Below are 19,607 nucleotides of genomic sequence, written 5' to 3'. Positions count from 1 at the left end.
TTGCACGCTGAGATCACTTGAAGAACATTAAAATTGTGATTCCTGGGTTTACCTTCTCTCTACCAGAGACAATGATTTAGTTGGTATGTATTGGAGACTTGGCATTGTCATTTTAAGAAGTTCCTTGAATGATTTTAATTTGCAGCCAAGGATGAGATCCCCTGACATAAATGTCCATCCTTAAATCAAAAAACTGCTATACCATGGAATATCATGCAATTTTTAAATTTAATATGAGATATATTTGTATATAATTTATTGGCAAACCATATTGGTAAGTAAAAGGAGCCTGGCACTCATAAGGAGCTCATTTTTCTTTTAGAACACTGCGTGTATATAAATGAATATGTGTGTCTACACTAACATCTACACCTGTGCCGGGGAAATCCCAGACTTCGAGTCAGCAGTGCAGGGGGATAAGGGTGGGGCCAAAACAAAAGGAGGATTAGAAAAGTCAGCCAACGAAACAGTTGTGAAAATGAGACCCCCCGTCTCTTTTCCCACTAAAATGCAGCCTGAAGTTTACACCTTAGCTGAAGTTATTTGGGAAACTTTATGACTGAAAAGCAAAAATCAAAACAAAAACAGATGATGTTTATACAATGACATTGAGTATACTGCTTTGGGAAAACAAGTAATGCTAGCTTAGCTATTTGTACTCCACAAAAGACTTCATTTTAGAATTAGGTTCCTCTAAACTAATGACAATCCTCTCACCCACTTATGCTAATAGAAAACCGCAGCTGACAAGGTCCAACCTTGTGCATCAGAGCTGCCAAGAAAGAAAAAGAAAAAGTGGGAAACAATTTAATATATTCAACAGCAGAGGATATCCACATCACATACTTCACCCTGCATATATAGGCAGGCAATCAAAAATTCCAAGACAAAAAATAGAACATGCTATATATTTTAACCTATGGGAAATATATCAAAGAAATATTTATAATATCCAAATGAACATATGCAACAATGTCCTAATTAAAGGGTTTATTTATTAGAGCAAACAGCCAAATGTTTATCAATAGAGGGTTGGTTAACTATGACATGTCCAGTTGATGGAATGTTTTGCAGTTATTAAAATAATTAGTAAGATTTATGATTATGAAATACGAGTATAAACGTGAATGTGAAACAAGTGAGAAGTTGTAATAATATCACTATAACAACACTAAACTATAAAGTGATCTAAGTCATTTTATTGAAATATCGCTTGGGAAAACATTTTACTCTTTAAAGCTATAAGAAGCTATTCATAAGACAAAATAATAAAACATTAATTTGTTAAAATATTGACTTTTTTCCAGATGAGGTTTATTTCTAAACCAGCATGTTTATTTGGAACATATTCCTTTTTACTTTTTTTTTTTTTTTTTTTTTTTTTTTTTTTTTTTTTTTTTTTTTTGTGAGGAGATCAGCCCTGAGCTAACATCCGCCAATCCTCCTCCTTTTTTGCTGAGGAAGACGGCCCTGGGCTAACATCGATGCCTATCTTCCTCCACTTTATATGGGACGCCGCCACAGCATGGCTTACCAAGCAGTGCGTCGGTGCGCGCCCGGGATCCGAACCAGCGAACCCCGGGCCGCCGCAACGGAACGCGCGCACTTAACCGCTTGCGCCACCGGGCCGGCCCCTCCTTTTTACTTTTAAAATAACATTTTTGAAGTATAATTTATCATAAAATTCATCCAGATCATAAAATTCACCTGTATTAAGTACACACTTCAACAATTTTTAGTAAGTTCACCGATTTGTGCAACCATCCCCATAATACAGTTTAGAGCATTTTCATCACTAAAATTATCCCTCATGTCCATTTGCTGTTAATCCTCATTGCCACTCTCAGCCTCAAACAACTGCTAATCTATTTTCTTTCTCCAAGGGTTTGCCGTTTTTGGACATTTCATATGAACAGAATCATATAGTGTGTGGTCTTTTATTTCTGACTTTGCAATGATATTTTGCTTGAAATACACATACACACATTTGAATTCTTAAAATGTTTCACTTAAATCTCAAAAGCTTTTATTTATTTATGAAGGCATAAAAATGGTGCTGAGTCATAATGAATGTTTATGTGTGCTTGTGAAGATAAATTTCAATTCATATTTTGGACAGTTCAAATAAAATTACAGTACTTTTTTTTTAACAAAATGAAGAGACAACTCTGCTGTCACAAATTTGCAGTTCTTTTTATTTCACTGGTAGGTGTATGCCTGTATGTAGGCGTGTGTATATGTGTGTGTTTGTGTGTTTTGGCCATGAATTTAATACTATGTTCTTCAAGTATCCTGAAAATTTAACATATAGATAAAACCAAAACTCAAAGTTTTCTTAATAGTTCACTTTAATACTATGTTAATATAAAGTAATTGTCACATCTGATATCACATAACATAGTAGTGTAGTATAGTTTAGTGTAGTATAGTATAGTACTATAGTTGTGTCCTCTAATTGAAGTAATGTGCTACATGATGTATTCTTTTCAGTGGAATCTTCAGATGCTTTTCCAGCATTCAGTATTTATTCAAGACAAATAGCAGGGTTGTTGACACAAATAATCCATAATCAATCTATAAATAAAATTGAGGTGAGTAATGAGCCAAGTCTGAGAACTATAGACCAGGAAGCACACCAAAGAAGTGCAGTATACAGAGTGGTTATATACCGTCTTGGAACAAAGAACATACATCACATGTGACAGGAATATCTCTTTTACTACTGCCATGAGGTGTTTAGCTGGCACAGCAGGTCAGTGGTCATGAGGTGAACTCAGCCGTTTGGTAATTAATCCTTAGTTTCCAGGAAGAGATGCTTATCCTCAAAGAAATGTCAAACAGGGGGGAGGAAGAGGTACATCCCTATCTTTACAGGCATCATTCTTGTCTTTGGGACATTGTAAATGTCTAAAGCAGATGTACAATGCACGTTCAACAGACCACGTCAGGCCTTTTTGGAAAAACAAGGTCAGGTCGAATTAGGTTTAAACCGAATGACTTCCTCATGTACTCCAAGATATCCCATTGCTTTTCATTTATTCTTCAGGGTCAATACAAGACCTTGCCACTTCCCAGTGTAGACATATATAATCCATAATCAATCTATAAATCAAAATTGGGGTGAGTTTATTACGAGCCAACTTTTGAGGACCATAACCCAGGGTCTTCCTTCCCCAAAAAAAGAAGGGCACTGAAGGAATGGGGCGTACAGAGCGGTTATATACCGTCAAAGAGCATGTATCACATATGATTGCAATGTCCCTTTTACAATAGCCATAAGATCGCCTTCCCAGATTGCCCTGCCAGAATAGCTATTGATGGACACAGCGGGGAGCAGGTCTGCTGTCTCGATGGGCATGGCTGGTGTCAGGTCTGTTGTCTGGAGCTGAGTGGTCACAGGATGAGTGCAGCAATCAAATCCTAGCCTAGGGAGAAATGCTTATCCTTAAGGAAATGCCAATGGGGGGGATGTTGCATTCTTATCTTAAGGGCATTTACTCTTCCCTTTGGGACATGGCAAAGCAGATACACAATGCATATTTGAATGTGACAGGCCCTATTGGAGAAACAAACTCAGGCCTAATTAGTTTTATCCCAAATGGCTTCCTCATATGCTCCAATATATCCTATTGCTTTCCATTTATTTATCATCAGCATACTCCAATCACGTGGATGGGCAAAATTCAGTCACTGGACATGGGACTCTGAAAGGTTCTTCTTCCTGGTAAAGCTAATACTAAATATCTAGACACATTTGGCTCACAACAGAGGAAACATAATAAAAATGTGCCACAGACATACTCAACTGAAATGCCATTTCATAAGAATATTTTGCTTCCTACTATGCAGTTTCCAAATTAATATTCTCAAGTTATTTAGAAGAAAATCCAATACTCAATAAAAAGTTGCGTGATTCATTCTTAATCAGTAGATTACTAAATCCTTTGCAAGATTTCTACCATTCATATTATGGCAAAAAAATAACTCTTTACTTGAGACATATAGTGCGTATTTATCCTTCCAGTCTTTGGTCAAGTGCAATTCCACTGTGATATATGCCTTATATTCCCTAGGCAGAATATATGCTAATCTCTCATCAGTGATTACCTTTTATTTCAAATGTATTTGTTGGCTTCGCCGTTAACTGCCAATATACTCAGAATGAGGGCATTGTCTCTCCATCTTTATAGTTCAAAGTGCCTAACACAATGCCTGGCACTTAGTAGATGCTCAAAAACTCATAGTTGATGCGTAGGTGGTAATCCGACTCAGCTTACCAATGGCAGTAAAAGCACACTTCTTTCTGACCAAAGGGCATTATTTCTGGTGCCAGTGAGAACAATGGATACGTAACCCCTCAAAGACAGGACAATTTTAATGTGTTGTGGATATACCAGTAATAACTCTCTAAGAAAATCTTTCCAAAAGCTTCTAGCCTTGTGGGCATTTGATTGTCTCTTCTGTTGGACATGTTCTTCTTTTGAAATACATCATTTTTTTTCCATTTGACACTATTCTTCTCTTGTTTCCACATACTCACCTTCTCCTTCTAACAAAGACCGAACAGAATGTATTTTCCCAAAGATCAATTTCTCCTGTTCGAAGTATTGTTTAACCCTGTTGCATTTACACTTACCTAGAGATTCTTTCTGTCTTTTGTTCCTTTTACCTGGTACTTTTCCTTCCCATTAATTCAGAGTACATTAATTTTCTATTCGACCTGAATCCAATCACCTTTTATATATCAAATATGTTCATTATATTTTATTTCTAATTGACTCAAGTATCACAATATTTTACTAAACTATTCCCATCAAATTTCATCACACTTATTATTCACCTAAATACACCTTCAGTATGATATATGATATATACTCTTGTTTTCTTCCTATTAACTTCTGAGTTTGTCACCACCTTTCATTACCATATAGTTCAGTTTGATTTCTGTACTCTCTTTTTCTCTTCATTTCTCTATGGTTATTGACTCTGAGATGTTGTAAGTTAGGTTCCTTTCTATTGTGAAAATTGACATAAATGGAGCCATTTTAAAATAGAGCTGAAGTAGTCATTCAAGAGGAATTGCCTTGCTAGTCTTGTTCTAAACCTTAGGACTGGGCCAAACCTTCGGACTGGGCCAAACCACAATTGTTTTACAAACTATTGTTTGAGAGTCAGTGGGAAAATGGACACCCTGATCACAAAGACTGATGATTATGGACTTTCTATCTAAAGATAGAGTCAGTAACCAATCATGTACAGCCAAGAGTAATTTAGCTTGTCAACACCAATGAACTCTTCCTAAAAGCCACCTTACCTCATCTTCCTGCTTGTTCTCATGAAAACCCTGAGCCCCTCTCCTGTCATTTGGACACTATTTGGGTTTCTATCTGAATCTGTTCTCCACAAATTGCAATTCTTTAATCCCAAATAAACGCTTTGCCTCTTAAACTGATTCCTGTTTTTAAAGGTTGACACTATCAAAGCAATTTTTTGTTTGGCAAGGCTGGTTACTCAACTATTTTTTTCTGCCCAGGTCTTCTTTAAACTGTGCCCCTCCCTGTCCTCAGCCCCATCTCCTCCTGTTGTTGATGGTTGTGTGGCTGACTCCTTTCCTCCTGTTTGTCCACCTGAAGTTAATTTTACAACAGCCTTCAACAAACATAGAATTTTGAAAAAAATATTTTTTTCTATCAGAAATCTGTACTTTATGGATACAGTTCTCTCCCTCACATTTCCTGACAGACTATTTTTTTAAAATAATACTTAAACAGTTTCTTGCACAACCTGAAATATGTTTGCTATAACATCCCATTGAGCAAAGAATAATATTGAAGATTTGGATTCATTTAGAAGGAAACACAGGAACTACACAATCTTAGAAGTTAGACAAGGACCGAGTTGAAAAGTAGCAAGTCAATAGGCAATCTATCCCGGAATGGAAAATAAAATGTTTTTGTAAGCGATAATCATCTTAACAGATCATCTCTTTCAACATGAAACGGGAAAGGTTTTGTGCATAGTACTGAGTGTTTTTTTTTATTGCTCTCGTTTGAGAAAAGAGAAGGGAAAAAAAAACTTTCCTTAGAAATCTTTCCAGCAACTTACAAGAAAATAGGAATTGCTTTAACTCTTGAAGGAATTTGAGAGCATCAAGCTCTTATTGTTTAAAGTTAACTCAACAAAACAGTAACCTTATCTTTGTCAACTTGAATATAAGAGTATAATAATCACTAATCTCATCAGTTATCTAATATCTGTTTTCAACAGTGATTTCAAGAGAAATTGTATGGAAATTTCATTTGTGTTCTTTGTATCAACCTCAAACCATATATATTCAGAATTTCTCTCATATTAATATAATAATGCCTTCAAATTATTTATACTATTAAGCCTTTAATGTAAGATCATCAAATTCTTCATCACATGAATATTTATTGAATTTCTACTACTGGGCAGTAATTGAAAAAAAAAAATAAAACATTGATATGACACATGCCCATAGTTTTTAATTTTAAATCCAAGGGTGTTATATCATGAAATGATATGACATTTCATTTCATGAAATGAAACAAACAAGTTCTTACTTAATTTTATTCAAATCTGCTTTAGGTTTATGTGATTGGGATGAAATTAAATTGCACTAAGAGTTGTGATATGTTAAACACTGGGGTAGGTGTTTTCATATTATCTCTTGCTTGATCCTCCCCAAAATCTTATGAGGCAATTATCACACCCATTTAGATAGAAAACAGAAGTTCAGAGTGTTTAAGTAACTCATTCATACATAGTTAGTTATATAAACTATAGTTATATTAGTTCATGTAACTAAGAAGTGGACGATCTGAGTTAAAGCCAATAGTGTCTTCTTCCTCCAAAGCCGTGTTCTTTCTTTGCTGCATCACTAATAATTTTTATTTATCCTCATAAAGAAGTTATTATGCTTGGGCTGGACCAGTGGTGTGGCAATTAAGTGTGCGCGCTCCACTTCAGTGGCCCGGGGTTTGCAGGTTCAGATCCCGGGTGCACACCAACACACCACTTGTCAAGCCATGCTGTGGCGGCGTCCCATATAAAGTAGAGGAAGATGGGCACGGATGTTAGCCCAGGACCGATCTTCTTCAGCAAAAAAGAGGAGGCTTGGTATCAGATATTAGCTCAGAGCTAATCTTCCTCACCAAAAAAAAAAAAAAGAAGTTATTATGCTTTAAAAATATTTCCAGTTAGGGGCCGGCCCGGTGGCGCAAGCGGTTGGGTGCGCGCGCTCCGCTGCGGCGGCCCGGGGTTCGCTGGTTCGGGTCCCGGGCGCGCACCGACGCACTGCTTGGTAAGCCATGCTGTGGCGGCGTCCCATATAAAGTGGAGGAAGATAGGCACCGATGTTAGCCCAGGGCCATCTTCCTCAGCAAAAAAAGAGGAGGATTGGCGGATGTTAGCTCAGGGCTGATCTCCTCACAAAAAAAAAAAAAAAAAAAAAAAAAAAAAAAAATATTTCCAGTTATTTTTCTCTGTACTATTTTGAGAAAATATGTAATTAATCAAAGCTGTACTAGCATTTCCCAAAGGTGTACCTTCTGATTTTATGTAAGGTTTAAAATATTTTCTCCTTACAATTAACTCTCCTGATGTTACTTTCTGCCTATTTACTTGGAAATAATAATGCCTCACCTAACTCACCCCACTGTTTTCAGGATCAAATAAATTAATATATGTTGGAGTTGGATTGGCATTTAATTATACCTCTCTCCTCCCTAGCTTCTGTGCAAATTCTGAAAATAGACATAAAAGCTGAGCGCTAAAACATAGACAATTTTTTATAACTGGGTTGAAGATCATAGCTTGGAATTGAAATTAATGAAAATACTTGCTCCCAATTGGCAGTTAGTACCAACTAGTGAACTGTCTAGAGCTGGTAACGTACTAAAATTTATGCACGTAGAGCATTGCAGCCTGCGGCACACTCTGTCGGACACAAAAAAAATAAGACTTGGACGAGAAGACACGTGTCCTTTGTCCAGCCATCAGAAGGTGTGGCATGAGCTCTGACTCAGTTTCCCAGGCACTTACAGAACAAGGCAGAAAACAATAACGTGACCCTTTCTGCACCAAATCAGACGTAGCCAGAAATGAACGCCAGGATTTTGGTAGAGATTGCTAATTCTTGCCTGATATCAATCCTCGTCTTCTGATGCAATAAAAATAAGTAAACAAATAGAGCCTAGAAATGACTACTCTGGTAAAGCTTCTCTTTCAGCAATGTGGCAACTTGATTAAGGATGCACAAATGGCATGGGGCAAAAGATGTGACTGAGTTTTTTCCTTCTATTGAAAGGAGGGAGCCCTTCTCTTCCTCCTCTCTCCCGCCCACTCCATACATGGCTGGAATGCAGAAGTAAGACATCTTTGATCATAGATTAAGGCAAAGCTTAAGAATGAAAAGGAAGGAGTCTTGGAACCAGCTGCTTTGAATATTGACCCTGGATCATCTGCCCTATTGCCTATGTTCGGGGTGAAATAATTTCTGTCATGCTAAAGCAGTATACTTTGGAAGTTCTTCTTCTAGCAGCCTAGCAGATAGCCTTACTTATATACATAAGAACAATGAATATTGCTCCAATGTTTCAATCAGATAAGTCACCTATTCTCCCATGAGCAGAAGTCATTGAGATGGCAGCTTTCCCAAAGGAAAAATGTTCTATCATTTAGAATGGATTTTACCTTTAAGTAACAGAATATTTACCAATTTGAGATTAAGAGGGCTAATAAATAGCACCAATTTTCCCTGTCCAAGCTCTGAAACAAGAGAAGTAAGGAGCCAAGCATATGGTTAACAAAACATTATCAAAAAGACATGGTTTTTCTGTTCCTGAACATCAGAACTAGATAGATTGGTTTAGCTACAGGTAACTGTAGACAACAGTTTATAAGCACTGTAAAACAACAGGTCTCCTCAGAATAAAATCATGTTTCCTGTGGACAACTGTTTCCTAAGAAAATTATAAAGGAGTGGTTGAGCATATGCCCAAACCTTTGTTCCAAATACAGTAATCACGTATGTTGTTCCTCCCTCCCTAGAAATGAATTGAAGGAAATGAAAGGGATTGAAGGAGGCCCAGGATATGATACTGGCAGATACCCCTCCACATAGCTGGAAACATCAGGTGTCAAGAATAATTTCCTTCTCTCCAAATATTCCAAAGCTCTTTTTCTTTTAACCTATCTCCATGAAACATTAAGCTCATAATCAAATAGAAATGTTGTTGTGTACTGGAGAAGTTGAGGACTCTTTTTCAGACTCTCACAAAGTCTTTGTATTTATACAAACTACTGCTGTTTAGTCTACTCCTCAAGGAGTACTGACAGAAAAGACAGATTGTGTCTCTAAAAGGGAGGAAAATACATCAAAAGCAATTTTATTTGTTTATTAAATTGATTCTGTGAACACCTTATTCAAATCCGAAAATTTTACTTCCAAATTTCTTTCCCCTTTCAAATTATATCCACGCTTGTTTTTAAACACATTGTATCAGTGGTTTAGCTACGAGTTTGCAAGTCAGCACGAAAACATTCTGATTTTAAACAGTAATTGTGGTGGTTTTGGACTGTGTCAACTTTGCTAATGTAGAATTATATTTTCCAGAATTCCTTTCCCTCTATGATTCCAAGTCAAAATTGGCCAAAAGAGAAATATACATAAGATCTGAAATATATATGAGATTTGGAGAGGGGAAGTAAAGCATCATCCATATTCTCTGGAGGTCCTAGTGATTTGAAGCAGAGAGAGACAGCTGCAGATACAGTCAGTGGGTTGGCATCTGCCCTCAATCTACCCCATGGTTAAAGAAAGATGAGGCAGTGCTGTCAGATTCATGCTTGTCCCCATTCCGTTTGCCTTACATTTAACTCTTCTTCCTGATGACCAACAACCGCAGGCCCACCAACAGACACACAGACAGCAGCCTTCCATAGACTTATCCATCACCTAACTATCTTCTGTGATTCTACTCTGGCAGGTGGATATACCTAGCGTCTCAGATTTCTCTGCAAGATCCTACTTGTCCACATGCTCCAGGGTTTAATAGGGCTGATTAGTGACTTTTCTCTGATAATCCAACTTTCCATTCCAGACGATACTTCCCCTCTGCCTCCCTTAATTGTGTAAGTTCTAATTACCATAATAAATCAATTATTCCATAGTGCTCAGAGTGTTTCTGCTTCTCTAATCAAACACTGAGTGATTCAGTAACTCTACAGACAAGTCTCAAATTTAAATATAATTTCCCTATTATTGAATTCCAGTTGAGGGACTAAATCTCTTTGAAAGTTAAATTTCAAAAACATGAACATCTAAAAGTGTTAATGTCAAATAAAATTCTACTGCCCTTGTAAGTTAGGGTCAAGAAATTAAAGCCGTACATTCAAACTCTCTAATTACTTGCTCTTATTCTCAGCTAGAGTTCTTGAATAACTAGGTAGAATCAGGTTTCTTTCAGCAAATGCAACCTGGACGCTCTTTGTGGAATAGCTGTGGTATATCTGGGGCCGCAAATATTCTGTAGATTAATGCCGAGCTTCTCATGAGTCTTGCTGAAAAGCAGTACAAATGGTTAATAAAGCTTACAGATCAAGTCCAAGTGGATGAGTGTCAATGTCATTTGGTGAGGGTATAAGTAGCTCTTAAAAAAAAAAACTTTGTGTTTTGAAATAATTGTATATTCACAGGAAATTGCCAAATTAGCACAGAAGGGTCCCATGTGCACTACACCCTGTTTCCTCCAATGGTTACATCTTATCTAATTATAGTAAAAACTATGAAAGATGGGAATTTGACATTGGTATTTCATGCCTATTTATATATACAGAATTGTGTAATCACCACCATAATCAAGATACATGATATTCCAACCCTGCAAAGATTTCCCTAGTATTGTCCCTTCATAGTCACACTCTGACTCCCCCTACCGTGCTTAAATCCTGGCAAACACCAATCATTTTCCCATCTTTATAATTTTATCATTTCAAGAATGTTATATAAATTGAATCACATAGTATGTGATCATAACGAAATTTTTTTTCCAGCATGCTGCCCTTGAAGTCCATCCAAGTTATGCATGTCAATAATTTGCTCCTTTTTATTACTGAGTACTATTCCATTTTATGCACGTACCACAGTTAAACTATTTACCTATTGAGGGTCATTTTCGTTGTTTCTAGTCCTTGGCTTTTAAAATAGCTGCTAACAATTGTGTAGAGTTTTTGTGTGGAGATAAGTTTTAATTTTTCTGACATAAATGCACAAGAGTGAGTGCAGTTGTCTTATGGTAGTGTATGTTTAGTTTTTTAGAAACTGCTCAATTTATTTTCCAGAGTGGCTGTAATTTTTACATTCTCCCCAGAAATGTATGAGAGATCCTTTGCTTTACATCATCAACAGCATTTGGTATTGACATTATTTTTAATTTTAATTGTTTGAGTAGATGTAAGGATATCTCATTTTGATCTTAATTTGCATTTCTCTCATGGCAAGTGATGCTGAACATCTTCTCATCTGCTTATTTGCCGTCCGTATATCCATTTCAGTGAAATGTCTTTTTCATGTCTTACACCATTTTCTAATTGGATTGTCTGGTTTTATATGAGTTGAATTTTGAGAATTCTTTATATATTCTAAATCTGATTTCTTTGTCAGGTATATAGTTTGCAAATTTTTTCTCTCAGTCTGTAGATTGTTTTTTAATCCTCTTAACAGAATCTTTTGTAGAGCAAAACATTTTAATTTTGATAATGCCCAAGTTATGGATTTTTTTCATCATTATATTTTGATTTCTGTGTAGACTACATCATGTTCACCACCCAAAGGCTAATTATCATCTGTCACTGTACACATAGTGTATAGTTTAATTTTATGGGCCATACTTTTAGAGTCATGTCATTTTACTAGACCTTGGATCCCAATATTTTTTCTGATTATTTTAAATTATAGCTTATCATTCTATATTTAAATCTATAATTCATTTAGAGTTAATTTTTGTATACAATGTGAGGTTTAGGTCAAGGTTTGTTGTTGTTTGGTGTGTATGTGTATAAGAGTTGTGTGTGTGTGGATATCCCATTACTCCAGCATGATTTATTGAAATGACTACCTTTCTGCGTTGAGCTGGTTTTGCACCTTTGTCACAAAGCAGTTAATCATGCTTAGATGGGTATATTTCTGTGTTCTCTATTCCATTGTATTGATCTATGTGTTTATTCCTCCTCCAAAATTATAGAAATGGCAAGCTTGAAAGCAGAGCTGCTGACTTTACTACAATGTTCTTTCCATCATGACATTCTATTATGAGGATTAGCCTTAGAAAGAAAGACAAAAATAACTTGATAATTGCAACTGTATAGCAAGCCTTGTTTATTTTTGTAGATTTTTTTTAGCAAGTTAAGGAAATAGCCCTCTATTACTCTTTTTCTTATAGTTTTTTTAATCCTAAATGGGTGTAGAATTTTTCAAATTTTTTCTACATCAATTGTTATCATCATTTGCTTTTTCTTCTTTAGCCTGTTAATATGGTGGATTACATTGATTGATTTTCAGATATTGAAACAACTTGGAATAAACCCCACTTGGCCATAGTATATAATTATTTTTATATATTGCTGAATTCCATTTCCTAATATTTTGTTAAGAATCTTGGCATCCATATTTATGAGACATATAGGTTTATAGTTTCCTTTTCGTCTCATCTTTTTATGATTTTGGTATCAGGTTAATACTAGTACTCTTTCTTCTATTCTCTGGAAGAGATTGTGCAGAATTGGTGTTAATTCTTTTTTAAACATTTGGTAGAATTTTCCAGTGAAACCATCTGCACCTAGAGATCTCTGTTTCAGGAAGTATATAGTTACAAATTAAATTCCCTTGGTTATTATACGGATATTAACATTATTACTTCACATTGATTAAGTCGTAGCAGTTTGTACTTTTCAAAGAACTAGTCCATTTCATCTAATAAATCAAATTTATGTGTGTAGAATTGTTTGTAATATCTCTCCATTATTCTTTTGTTATAAGCAGAGTTTGCAAGGATATTCTCTGTTTCATTCCTGATACTAGTAATTTGCATTTTCTCTCTTTTTGCTTTGTCAATCTTGCTAGACATTTGACAATTTTATTAATCTTTACAGACGACCAGTCTTTTGCTTATCAAATTTCTCTATTATTTTTCTGTTTCATTCCATTGATTCCTGTTCTTCTCTTTATTATTTCCTTCTATATGCTTGCTTGGAATTTACTTTTTTCTTCTACTAGTTGAAGATGGGAGCTTAGGTTATTGATTTGAGAATTTTCCTAATATAAAAGTATTTAGGGTTATAAATTTCCCATTCAGCATTGCTTTGGCTAAATTTTACAAATTTTGATATATTGTATTTTCTTTTACATTTAGTTTAATGTAATATTTGTTTTCCTTGATACTTCTTTGGCCCATTGACATTTAGACGTATGCTTTTAGATTCTAAATGTTTGGAGATTTTCCTGCTATATCTCTGTTATTCCTTTCTACTTTAAGTCTATTTTTGGTCAGAGAATGAATTCTGTATGATTTTAATTATTTTAAATTCGTTGAGGTTTGTTTTTTGGCATAATATTTGATCTCTCTTACTATAAGTTGCATAGCCAATTCAGAGGAATGTGTATTCTGCTGTCGTTGAGAGGAATGTTCAATAAATATATATATATAGATATATATATAGATATATTTTTTTTTTGTGAGGAGATCAGCCCTGTGCTAACATCCACCAATCCTCCTCTTTTTTTTGCTGAGGAAGACTGGCCCTGGGCTAACATCTGTGTCCCTCTTCCTCCACTTTATATGGGACGTTGCCACAGCATGGCTTGCCAAGTAGTGCATTGGTGTGCGCCTGGGATCCAAACCAGCGAACCCCGGGCAGCCGCAGCAGAGAATGCACACTTAATCACTTGCACCGTTGGGCCGGCCCCTCAATAAATATTGATTAAATCAACAATTGATTAGTTGTTGGTGTTTTGATTTTTGCTATTTCCTTGCTGATTTTCTGTTCAATTTTTCCATTATTTACTGAGAGAGGATGTTGAAATCTCCAACTATATTTGTGGATGTATATTTCTTCTTTCATAACTTTTGCAGCTCTGTTGTTTGGTGCATACACATTTAGCATTGCTATGTATTTGGTGGATTGATCATTTTTATCATTATGTAATGTCCTCTCTATTTCATAATTTTCTTTGCTCTGAAATCTATTTAATCTGATACCATTTTTACTTTCTTTCCATTAGTGCTTGTACGTTATATCTTTTTCTATCCTTTTAATTTCAGCTTCCTATATCATTATATTTTATATGAATTCCTTGTAGATAATATTTGGTTGGGTCACATTGTTTATTTTTTTAATACTTTTTACATTGGTTTTCTTAGTCTATTTTCACTTAATGTTGTTATTAATTGTTAGAGCCTAAGTCTGATGTTTTCCTTTTTATTTTCTATTTGGTCTGTTTGTCATTTTTTCTTTTTTCCCTTTCTTGTCTTCATATGAGTTACTGGAGCATTTTTTAAAGTTTTCATTTTGAATTGTCTATACTGTTTACAAGTGTATCATTTGTAAAGCTTTTTTAAATGTTTGCTTTAGGTTTTACATTATATATACGTAACTCATCAAAGTATACTAGGGTTGATCATTTACCGGTTTGAGTTAAGCATAAAAATCTTACCTCTCTATGTCCCTTGATCTTCCCCAATTTACAATGTAATTTTCATAAATATTTCCTCTATGTTTATTAAGAACCACATTAGATATTGTGGCATAAATCTTTTGTCATGTGTAATTTGCTACAGATGCTTGAAAAATATACCCTATACATAGGACAAATTCCAGACGAGATTTTTCCAAGTTCAAAGTGCTTATGTTTTTCTCAATGACTGTAAAACTACTACAGCTTCTGATCTATGCTTTCATAATTTTACATATTTACAGAATGCTCTGCAAAATTTTCCATTTTAGAAATGAAACAATAAGCCCATTGTAGTTCTACAGATAATTAATAAGATATTTAAGATAAGAATCTTGATATTTTATATCATGCATATGATGAGTTAATTTCTTTTTTTCTCTATATTGTATCTTTCAATGTTTATAATTTGTGCAAATAAAATTTAGGTCTAGAGGGCTAATGAAAAAGAAGACTATCATAGAATTCACATTTACTGCAAGTATTCAAAGAACCTTTAGTAGAGCTTTTTGGTACTCTTTAAATATATATTAGAAGTGAGACACATCAATAATCTATAAATATTTAAGTCCTCTCTTGAGAATCAATACAATTGTCAAATTATCCCTTTTCCTGGCTTAATTAATGCACAGTGTGTATAAATGTATGAAGTGTGACATCAGATTTGCATAAGGTGAAAATGTAATTTTTCATTACTTTTATCTTCTTTCTTGATATAGCAGAGACCTGAATATTAAAAAATAATATGTAAAGGTTTAGAGCATGCTAAATGACTATGTTTACATGAAAGTCTTAATGAAGTCATGGTAAATCAAATATTATTTCCCATGGCATTATTACTTCATAATAACATTTGCTAATTTTTAAAAAAATAAACTAATTTTATAAAGAACAATAATGTAGGCATAGATGGTTTTAGTTCTGCCACATAAAGTGCTTGGCATCCTCACAAGAAAAAATCTAAACAAATTTAAAATCAATGACTTTTTTAGAGCCATCAGAGAATTGAGGTCACAAGGTACACCACAGAAAGCCAAAGACAAAAAGAAAATTTTGAAAAAAGGCAGAGACAAAGGACCTTAATTACAGAAAAACAAGGAAAATATTTACACTGAACTCCTTGTCAGAAATCATACAAACAAGAATAGAGTGGAGTGAAATATTTGAAGTGTTAAAAAAAAAATACTACCAACATAGAACTCTGTATTAAGCAAAATTATCCTCCAATAGTGAAGGAGAAATAATACTTTCTTAGATAAACCAAAAAGTAAAACAAAATAACTTATTTTTCTTATTCTTAATAATGATGACCTAATAGATAACTGTTTGCTCAAAATATAATAGGAACAATGTATTGGGTGATTATAATATATGGATAAATGAAATGAACGACAATGACCGGGACAGGGATAGTTATAGGGACAGGAGGGAGAATTGGGAATACGCTGTTATAAGGTACCCACAGTATCTGAGAAGTGCTATAGTAATCGTGAAAAAGAAATTTAAAAGAAATGTAACATGTTAAAAAAGAAGGGAAAATAGAGTCATAAAATGCTCAATTAAAACCAGAGAAGGCAGAAAAAGAGAGGAAGATAATGTAGATACAGTCTCTTTGGGGGATTAAAGCATGTATGAGATAAGCTCACTCTTAAAAAAATTTCTATCTTGCGATTTTAGCTGTTGGACAAATGATGATTTTAATTGTCAATAATTGTATTATCATATGAGGCAAAATATATTAAAATTTTAGGAAGCAGAGAAAGACTTACTGCTAAATAATTGTCATAGACAGTGAATGCTATATTTCTGAAGAACTTGTACAGGTCTGGAAAGCTTTTAAAGTCATGATTTTGGATGAATGTATGCAAATTGACTTGGATAGATTTAGAAAAAGGAAAAGAAAAAATGCTTTGAAATAAAAGTGTAAAAGAGAAAAAAAGCAGTAGAAATTTAAGGAGTTGTTCATTACAAAGTGAATGAGAAACCATTTTGCTAAGATTACATAGAATTTGAAGGGTTTTTAAACTATGCTTAACTATGCTAAGGAATTTCAGCTTCTTGAGGTAGTAAATGGTGAAATATTGATTTTACAGGAGAGACATGTTAACAGCACTTTAGACTACACGTAAAAATCAATATTTTATAATAATGATTGTGATGCTCACATATACTGGAAAGAGGAAAAAATGTAGGCTGTGGGAAAATTTCAGTTTGAAGATCCAGAGAAAATAAGCGAAGTCTTCCAGAGGAGGTGGGGGAAAGCGGTTCATCCAGAGATGAATCTCAATAAACAGACCAGGAAGCAGGGTATTTTTCTCTGAAGACCATGAGTTGGAGCTTATATATGTGGATATGTGGGTTGAGCATCAGTTTGGGGGAGGCATAGGCAGAGACAATAGGAGATGAAAACAGAAACACATTAAGAATGAGTTGAAGGCATAATACCAAAAGATTGATGTTTGATTTTAGTAGAATAAGACAGAGAGAAAGAAAATTGGAGGGTATTTCAAGAAGTAACCTGTGACTAACATTAGAGGAGGGAAAAATTAGTCAGGATTTTGCTTCTAACTTCAGAGTGACTTCATACCACGAGGAGCAGGGGGAGTTGCTCCAAGGCTTTGCTACTGCTCACAATTCAATGATCATCATTATTCATAAAATAATAAGGTACGACTTAAATAGCGTTTGAATTAGTATGTTTAAATGTTCATAGAAACCAATATATTTCATTGTACTTGCTGTTATGGTGTTGTGTTTTGTTATGATCAAGTCTCTTTGTTTGAATATGGAGTATACTTGCCTGTTGAGAGAAAGAAAATTACACAAGAATTGAGGTATTGTAAGGGTGTCATTCAGAGTTGTAAAGTCAACGTGAATAATGAATACAAATATTTACTAAGAAATTACTGTTATGAAGTGCATTTTCACAGCAGAATCATATAGTCAACAAAAGAAAAATTTGTATGCTAGATATTCAATTTTATAATTTTCAAATTATTATGGGTTGAATATATTTATAGCAAACAAAAATAATTCTGTATAACAAGACAGTGTTAAAGATTTACCAGCATTTTGGGATATTCATTGGGCAATCGATGTGTGTTACCTAAGTTTTACAATTTAATATTTCATTGTCTAAAAGATTTGTTTAAATGGGATTGTTTACTATATTGAATTGAGCCAGATAGCTTAATGATCTTTTTACAGTTCTCAAAAATCTATGAGATTCCTAAGACTTAATAGAGATAAATGCAATTAAACAAAAATGCTTTAAGGCTGTTATTCTTAAATTTATTACTCCTATAGCTATAAAAACTCTTTTCATTTAAAAGGATTTCAAATAAAAGTTATTTAGAGTATAACACATTTTTTCCAAATTCTATAACAAGTAATAAAGTAACAGTACTAAATATGGGAATTGCACAAGACTAATGACATTTATTAAACGAAATATATAATGTCCCAGAAAGTAATGCGACTTGTTCAAAACAACAGAAATGGCAGGCTTGAACTCAGAGCTCTTGAGTTGAACTATAGTGTTCTTTCCATGATGACATTCTATCACGAGGTTTAGCCTTAGAAAGAAAGACAAAAATATTTCATCTTGCGATAAAAAAAGAGAAGAATATGAGTGAAGACACAGAAAAATGCTGACACTGAGAATAAGCTATTTTAATTTACTTAGTTTTGGGGCCTAAATTATTTCAATAAAATAGAAGCTAAGATCATCTGAAAAGAAGGATTGCAAAAAGTGAAATATTTTGTAACAACCACTATAATTTTAATAAGGAGAGAATTGGAAGTGAATGACAGCTATGTCGCACTGAATCCTTTGTAAGTAAACTTATATAACCTAGATTCAAACAGAAAACAGATGAAAATTGATGAGTTTTCTCCCACAAATTTGATGACATGTGAACAAAAGGGATTCTAGGGTTGCAATGGATGATCAAGCGGAACTACAAAGGAGTTAGAGGACTACATGTAGGTGGTGGCTGTGTGACTTGATCTCTCTATAAAAGTGTAATAGAGTTACTATAAAAATAAAAGAAGATATGAAAAAAGATAGACAGTGATAGTCAGAATTAGAAATTAGAAACCTAATATGTGGTGTGTGTGTATACATATATATAAGAATATTATTCAACCATGAGAAAGGACATCCTGCCATTTGTGACAATATGGATGGACCTGGAGCACATTATGTTAAGTGCGATGACAGACAGAGAAAGACAATTACTGTGTGATATCACTTACACGTGGACTCTAAAAAAGCTAAACTTGTGTAAACAGAAAACAAAATGGTGGTTACCAGGGAATGGAGGGTAGGGGGGTAGGACAGATATTGTTTAAGGGTACTAACTTATAATGAGTAGTAAATAAGCCTTAGCAATCTAATACACAGTATAGTGAATATAGACGACAACATTGTGTTATAATCATAAAACTCACTAAGAGACTAGAACCTAATTATTCCAACCACTAAAAAGAAATGATAATTATGTAATGTGATAAAGGTGCTAATTATGGCTACAATGACAATCACATTACAATACATAAATATATCAAATAAACGTGTTGAATACCTTAAATTTACACAATGTTACATATCAAATGTATTTCAATAGAAAAAGAAATTTATACCCAGTCTGTAATGCACCTAGAGAAAGTTTAAGAATACTTATAATAAAGATATTTCTAGGACAGCTAAAAAAAAAAATTAGAAACCTAATTTTTGGTGTGAAATATTGAAAGTAAATAATTTCCAGTTGATACCAATATATGATGGATTCATCCTAAAGGTTGACAACCCTGGGATGCAGAACAGGATTACTGGTGTTGATAAGGCAAGGAG

Source organism: Diceros bicornis, chromosome 38, assembly GCF_020826845.1.
Source record: "Diceros bicornis minor isolate mBicDic1 chromosome 38, mDicBic1.mat.cur, whole genome shotgun sequence".
Taxonomy (NCBI): Eukaryota; Metazoa; Chordata; class Mammalia; order Perissodactyla; family Rhinocerotidae; genus Diceros; species Diceros bicornis.
This window is presented reverse-complemented; position numbering follows the sequence as displayed.